Source organism: Diabrotica virgifera, chromosome 8, assembly GCF_917563875.1.
Source record: "Diabrotica virgifera virgifera chromosome 8, PGI_DIABVI_V3a".
In the NCBI taxonomy this organism is placed as follows: Eukaryota; Metazoa; Arthropoda; class Insecta; order Coleoptera; family Chrysomelidae; genus Diabrotica; species Diabrotica virgifera.
Window position 1 is genome coordinate 109,806,819 of NC_065450.1, and position 8,129 is coordinate 109,814,947.

An 8,129-nucleotide genomic window follows, 5' to 3' on the forward strand; every position below is an offset into this window, starting at 1 on the left:
AAACCCAAGGTAGTTCATATCGAGAGATTAGCCCCATATCATGGAACTGATCCACCCTGTTGGCTTCAACCAGACCCTGAGAGACCAGTTATTCGAGTGCTGTAGATTGATCCTACATAGAAAAAGTCCCTCGACGTGAAAGAAGAAGTAGTCACGTACGAGAATGTTCTGGATGTCATGGAATAACCCAGAAATGTCTGGTGACATCTAGAACATCAGGAATCTATAAAAACATATGTGTTTGACATTTTATAGTTCAGTTGTAATTCAGATTTTGAAGTTTGCTGTTATCAGTTTGTTAAAGTATTGTAATTTCTGTTCGAGTTTAATAAAGTTATTTATAAGAAGTGTAACAATAGGTTTGTTCTAGCATCAGTTTCAAACGGTTTGAAACCATCAGCGAATAGTTGACCAGCGCGAGTAGAGGGAATAGCACTGGTGACTGTATTATGTTCTCTCACTGACCAACTGTTTGCTGACAATTTCTGACTAGTTTGACTGTTTGCTAGAACAAACCTAATATCATTCTTATGAGTTAGAAACCATGGCGGTAGTGAATTCATTAAAAGATTTTCGAATTTATCTCATCGGAATCCACTTTGGTGGTCACAGATTGTAATGCAGTGCAGACAACATTGACCAAGAGAGATATAATTCCCAGAATGAAGAATGGTGGTTAACCATACAGGAATTCACTTTTGACATTGAATACCGTCCAGGTACAAAAATGCTCCATGCGGATGATCTAAGCAGAGATACTGTCACAAAAATTCCAGAGAAGGCACTCACGGTTGATATAAACCTTGTAAACATTGATCAAAAAGATTGAATCTTACATGCCCAACTAAAAGATGAAAGATGCAACACTATTATAGATCTGCTGTTGAAATATCCGTCAGATAAGGAAGAGAAAGTTATCCATCAAAATTACTGCATTGTAAACAATCGACTATACAGAATCAGATGGCAACAGAGATTGTCACAACTGAATATTAATAAGAGACCTGGACCCGATGGGATTCCTCCTATTATTCTAAAAGAATGCAGCTTTATACTAGCTAGACCACTTTATCATATTTTTAATGCCTCTCTCGATTCTGGTGAATTCCCCAACTTCTGGAAACAATCTTGTGTAACTCCTATTTATAAATCAGGTGTTAAATCTGATATTAAGAACTATCGCCCCATATCTATGCTAAGCACTATCCCTAAAGTATTTGAAAGCATTATAACTGAATTTCTTACTTACGACTGCTCTAGTGTTATTATTAACTCACAGTTTGGGTTTTCTTCCGGTAAATCTGCTGAGCTAAGTCTACTCAGTTATACTGACTACCTATCTGAAGCCCTGGAGGAAGGCTTGCAGGTTGATTCAGTGTACACTGACTTCTCTAAAGCCTTTGATAAGATAAACCATGACCTTTTATTACATAAATTACATTCTTATGGTATTGATGGTCCGATATTTAGCTAACAGAACTCAAATGGTTAGAGTAAATCACTGTTATTCTAACATTTTTCCTGTAACTTCAGGTGTTCTTCAAGGTTCACACTTGGGACCGCTACTATTTAATCTATTCATTAATGATATTACCACTTGTTTTTCCCATACAAAAGCTATCCTTTTCGCTGATGACTTTAAGTGCTTTACAATGATAAGATCTCATGATGATATTCTTGGACTACAATCAGATATTAATAAACTATCCCAGTGGTGCTCTCTTAATGGCATGGAATTAAATGTTGGTAAGTGTTATATTATACCATTTACTAACACATGACTATACTATTAACGATCAAGCATTGCAATCATGCACACAAATCAGAGACCTAGGCATAATATTAGACTCTTCACTCAGCTTTAAACACCACATTAGTACCGTTGCCCAAAAGTCTATGAAAATGCTTGGTTTCATTAAAAGAACATCTCGTGATTTCACAGATATAAATTCAATGAAAATTTTATATTGCTCACTTGTTAGATCTCATCTTGATTTTTGTTCCTCTGTGTGGTCTCCATATTATCTAGTTCATAAAAATAAATTTGATAGAGTTCAGCATACCTTTCTCAGATACGTAGCTTTTAAACAACATATATATCGTAGCTACACAGATATTGAATTATTATTGACTATTACTTCATTAGAAACCCGTAGAAAAAGAAAAGATCTGACAATCTTATTTAACATTATTAATGGTAGTAGTAGCAGTCCCGATCTTCTGTCAAAAATTGGTCTTTTTGTACCTCAAACCACTTTTGTACCACTCAAACTTTTCACATAAACTTTCATAGATATAACTATACTTACAACAATTTTTTACCACAAACACTTAGACTTGCGAATTCTCTCAATGACTTAAATATATTCTGCAATTCCTTGGATAGATTTAAAAACCATTTGTTGAACATACAATGTTAGTGATATAATTTCTATCAGCAATTTTTTAAGCTTAAACTTTGCTTGTTTTTTATAACGTAATGTTCTTTTTTTCCTTTAACTTATTAGCTTTGATATAATATTATAATGTTTGTTCTTTGTGTTGACAGTGTTTATGGATTTGCTTTTGTCTTTGTAATATTTTTTTTGTAATAATATTTTCTGAATTGTGCTTGCCCATAAATAAATAAATGGCAAAAGGTGGGTTGTTCCAAGGCAAGCCCGCAGGCAGGTTGTTTTGCATTATCATGATGGAACTCGTCACATGTCAGTAGAAAAGACTATTTCAGCAATACCTTAATTATACTAGATCTCGGGTATGAGAAGATATGTTAAGAAATACATTGGATGTTGTCTAGAATGCTTATATAATAACGAACCTGGTGGAAAAGAACCTGGATTTTTGCATTCTATTGAGAAGGTACCTTTTGATACACTGCATAAGATCATCTAGGTCCATTTGTAAAGTCAAAACGAAGGAACTCTTATCTCATTGTCATCATCGATGCTTTCACTAAGTTTGTCCGTACGAAGGCTGTGCAGTCTACCAAAGTTACCCTGGTGATTACTTTCTTGAAAAGTGTGATTGAAAACTTTGGTGTACCAAGAAGAATAATTAGCGATAGAGGTTCTTGCTATACTTTCCAACGATTCAAGGATTATTGCACATCACTTAATGTAAAGTATGTTCTAAATTCCACTGATACTCATAAAGTAAATGGACAAGTGGAAAGGTATAATTGTACAATAGTAGCTTCTTTATCATCCTGCACTGAAGACGAGACTACTTGAGGTGAATTCGTTCCAAATTGGGGATTGAATTCAACAAAGAATTCAACCACAGGAAAGACGCCCTACGAAGTAATGTTGGGTTACCAACCAAGAGGTATAGCTGATGCTGTTCTGGACAACGAAGTGTCATTACAGGAGGCAGACCGGGGCGATCTATCAAAAATATGTGCAGACGTCAAACTGATGCAAACCAGGTCAAATAAAAGCAAACATTTGACAAAGTGATTGAATTCAACGAAGAATTCAAGCGGACGTCAAACGAATGACTGATGCAAACCAGGTCAAATAAAAGCAAACATTTGACAAAGTTATTTCATTCAACGAAGAATTCAAGCGGACGTCAAACGAATGACTGATGCAAAAAGGCGATATAAAAGTCATGACTTTAAGGAGGGAGATTAGGTATTAGTTCGTACTACAATGCCCAATAATAAGGGACAGAGTTGCAAATTACTCCCAAAATAATTCTGGTCCTTATATCATTAAAAAGGTTTTAGATCATGATCGTTACGTAATCGAGGATCCTCAAGGTTCTGTGAGATCTCAAAAGAAAAATGAAGGTGTGTCATCTATCGATAAGATGAAACCTTTCAATACTGACGTCAGCTCTGAATCCGAAGGGGATTTGGATCCTAACGAAACGGATCTCTAAGATAGCTGGCCAAAAGAGTTCTAACGAAATGAACTTATAAGAGTCCTAACAAAACGGATCTCTAAGATAGCTGGCCAAAAGAGTTCTAACGAAATGAACTTATAAGAGTCCTAACGAAACGGATCTCTAAAATAGCTGGTCACAAGAGTTCAAACAAAACAAACTTACAAGAGTTCAAACGAAACGAACTCACAAGAGTTCTAATGAAACAAACTCACAAGAGTTTTGATGAAACGAACTTATAGTCCTAACGAAAGGATCTCCAAGATAGCTAGCAACAGAACTCTTACAAAACGAGTTCTTAAAGAGTCCTACGTGAGTTCTAAAGATCGAACTTATAAGGGTCCTAACGAAACTGATCTCTAAGATGGTTGGCCACAAAAGTATAAGAAACGTGCTCTTAGACCACGGCTCTTCCAACCCAAGGTAAGGGGTTTTAAGAGGGCAAGTTCTAACGAAACGAACTTATAAGAGCTGTTTTCTTATTGCAGGTATTGCATATTTTAGAAGCGAACTTTTTTTGCTATTGGGATAGCACGTTTATTTTTTGAATGAAATTTACTAACTGTAGGTCTTAAGCTAATATTTCAGGTCCAACTTAAGATAAACGGCTGGATGTCTCCTGCTATTGGATTTAATGTAAAATTATTAGATAGTAGTCCCAGTATTAATATGGCATATGTCATGTTAATTTAATAGTCTTGGCTTCTAAAGTTAACATGTTTATTTATCGTCGTACTAGAACAATACTAAGATAACTTAAAAAATATAGTTTCGAGTAAATTGAGTTTTAAATTTCCTCCATAGAAAGTATGAAATAAAAATATTTTATTTAAGTTTATTGCATTGTTTCTTAAATGTTATGGTGTCCTATTTGTTCTTGAGTGTGTTTAGAGTTCAACTGAAAATTTGAAATAATAAATAATGAGAATAAACTGAGATTTTGTAACATGTCCTCCTCTTACACTTTAAAAATTTGTGATATATACAATTTATCTTTGCTAAGTGTTGAAGTTGTCCTAGTATTGTATTTATTTTTTGTAATATTCTTTAAAAATATCTTTATTTTTCTTCAGCTTATCCTAGTATTTCACCAATTCTATTGTTCAACTATTAATTTTGTTACTATTATTAGCATATAAAAATATCCCACTGTTACACTATTTTTTGACGCACTTGACCACTTTGTCTTATTTCATTGATTTTTCAAGTTATCTTTACACAATTATTCTCAAAAAAATACAGTAGGTATTATAATTTTTAATTTTTTACTGGAACTTCAAGAAATAGCAAACATAATATTATTACATAAATTTATAAAATGACATCAAATATTACCAACTGGTTAAATCATTTATACTAAAATTCCACTCAATAAACAATAACAAATTGAAAAAAAAACTTCCGCGAACATTTTTTAATCGATAACTTCTTGATCTTGTTGTTGTCCTTTCTTGTACGATTTTAGATTTTAAAAAAATCGTGATGTTCAGCAGGGATATGTCGGATGAAACTTAAAAGATCTTTTTTCTTAAAGGGAATTTTCAACTTCATTCATTCGAACGTTCATTTGTTTAAATGAATCGGTACCAAAGGTTTCCTTGTAGAAAATAATATTTGGGCTTTCTTTGGTCACTCGCAATACCTTAATAATGCTCCAGAGTATTTTCTCTCCAATTGAGTTTTTAGAAAAACTTGCAAAATTCATGCTAAACTTTTTCGAATACATTTTAATAAACAGAAGACACGTGTTTTCCGAACGAATTTAAGAAACAACTTCTAGCACCCCCACTCTATTGCAGTCGGAGAGCAGCTTGAACTGACCAGTGAAAGTGAACAACTTTACTGTAACTTACCGACTCATCCACGAATTCGTAGGTGAGCGTGGGGATATACTCGGACATTTACTCAAATAATCCTTATTTTTGAAGCTTGGTTAGGGAAATACAGAGACAAATTAAAAAAACAGGTTAATTTAAAATTTTCTTTGCCACACTCGGTGAAATAGTCGGACAAGTTTGCTAGTGAAATACTAAGACAACTTAAAAACACAGATATGTTAAAAAAATCATAATGCAGATGTGGGGCTAGACTAAGACATATGGGAATGTCCGGGTATTTCACCACAACTATGATTAGAAAAGGCAAATATTAATCGGATAATAAAAAGGTATCTTAAGATATCTTCCTTTTAACCCAGGTATTTCTAACAAATCAATTAGTGCAATAATAGGATATTGCTCATAAACACCACAAAGCAGCCGATTGAACAAATCTTAGTATCTCTCCAGATAGCTTATGAAATTTTACATCAGATAGAGCAGATAACTCAAAAGTCAAATATTTAAAGATATCCTAGTATTGTTCTAGTGCGACGTTATGATCTAGGTACATCAGTCGCATGGAATCCACGGGGATGTGGATAAGGGAAGCGTGGCCAACTGTAAAGAATATTTGCCACACCGGCCTGACTAATGGCTGGGGAAGGTGCGATGTTTTGACAAAACAGCAGGGTGGTCTGAATCAGTGCGAAATGAAGTGTCTGGGTGGCCAGTCGATGATGGTATTTCGTGAGATACAGATATGTGTACCTAGATATTAAAATAAATGTATTTAATTCTTAATTTGCCTTTAAAATATTTAACATATGTTAAGTTATATTGGCGGCAACTGTAGCAGATACCCTCCAAACACCATAGTATTTAACATTTGCCGCCAAATGGCTTAGTATTTTAATTGAAAAGTGCAGATACCGCTAACAAAATTGCAACTTTATTTGAAATATAATGCTTCTACAACTCCAAAGATTTTGTAAATATATTTTAATTACTCTGTTCTACCTAGAAATACAAAAATCTCATTTTCGATAAAAAATCAGGTACCGCCTTTTGGGCTTAGCACGGCAGTATACTGGGTTAATATACTGTTAATACTACTGGGTGATACATATATTGTTTAATATTCGGATATCAAGTATGAGTATGCTCCAGAGGTCTTCGCCAAGGTCATAATCACACTCAGCAATCCTGAAAAACCCTGTGTACTCTGGATCAATTTATTATCAGAAAGCCTCGAAATTCCAGAGTATGACGTGCATAGCAGTCATGCTGGGGACCAGGTGCACGGGGGGCAGATGTGATGGCAATTCACTCTTAATTTATAGCATTTTTAACAAACAATTTGTGGAACATTGTAATAAAATAACATACAATTAGTTATTGAGTTAATGATTAACTTAAACCCAAATACTTCTTAGTCACCTATTCACTGGTACCTAATTATACATAATATACAATTACTTTTAATAAAATATCAAAATGTATTTGGTATTGTTCACTGCTTTAATGTCAAGGTTATAGTAATTGAAATACTCTATTTGTAGTTTATTAAAAGATGAATTGTGATTTAACTGCCTGCTTAGAAGGATATGATATACTAATAAAAAGTTACAGCACAATTCAAGATTCAAGAAAAGCAACACATTGTAGGCGATTATATTAAGTGAACAAACTGAGACTTGCGAAGTTCCTTGGGCTATTTGATACCAGAAATAGGTATGAGTAAGGTCATGTATGTTATCTGATCTGTCGAAAGTAAACATTTTATCAGATTAAAAATAATAGTGGGGTTAAGCAAATTGACCTGCAGTATATTATCACAAGTGAAGATAAATATGCCTGAAAAGACAAAATAATAAAATGCTTTTCTGGCATCTAACCTTACTTTATAAGACAGTTATGACGCAATTCTTAGTAAATGCAAAACAAATTAGAAAACTTACTTAAAATCACTGAAAAAAAACTATAACTTCACTTTAAGGTTTATCTTTACATAATAATCACACTGATCACAAAAATACACTTATTAATCACGAAACTAGACTATGTTTAATTAATGCTGCGGAGACACATACAGAATAACTAATCCATTTTTTTGTGCATAACCCCCTGCAGATACAAGTATAACTAAAATAAAAAATAAAAACTGCTAAAAAAATAAAATTAAAGAACTGACAATAGTGACATGTTGTCACTGACAATGACAACAGACAACCACATTTAAACCATAGAACACGTATATTTACAGGGCTGCCACGCTTCCTTATCGAACATCGAGTCAAGGTTTGTTCCAACACGACCGAGAACCGTCACGAAACGGTAACGCTCCTGCGCAGTAAACAAAATCCGTTCCAACAAAAATATGATCGTCCTCGGATCGTCCTTCCCACTGTTCCAACAAGAATTGTG

The 8,129-nt window shown here is 33.9% G+C and overlaps 1 protein-coding gene across 3 annotated transcripts in view; it reads right to left on the reverse strand.

Moving 5' to 3' along the window:
- The window catches only part of LOC114344348 (sterol regulatory element-binding protein cleavage-activating protein), an 860,805-nt gene extending 852,886 nt beyond the window's left edge, over positions 1 to 7,919 (reverse strand). For all 3 annotated transcript variants that reach the window (XM_050657867.1, XM_050657868.1, XM_050657875.1), the window contains exon 1: positions 7,664 to 7,919. The gene's annotated coding sequence lies outside the window, so the exon portion shown is untranslated. The remainder of the gene's footprint in view (positions 1 to 7,663) is intronic.
- Between the last annotated feature and the right edge of the window lie 210 nt (positions 7,920 to 8,129).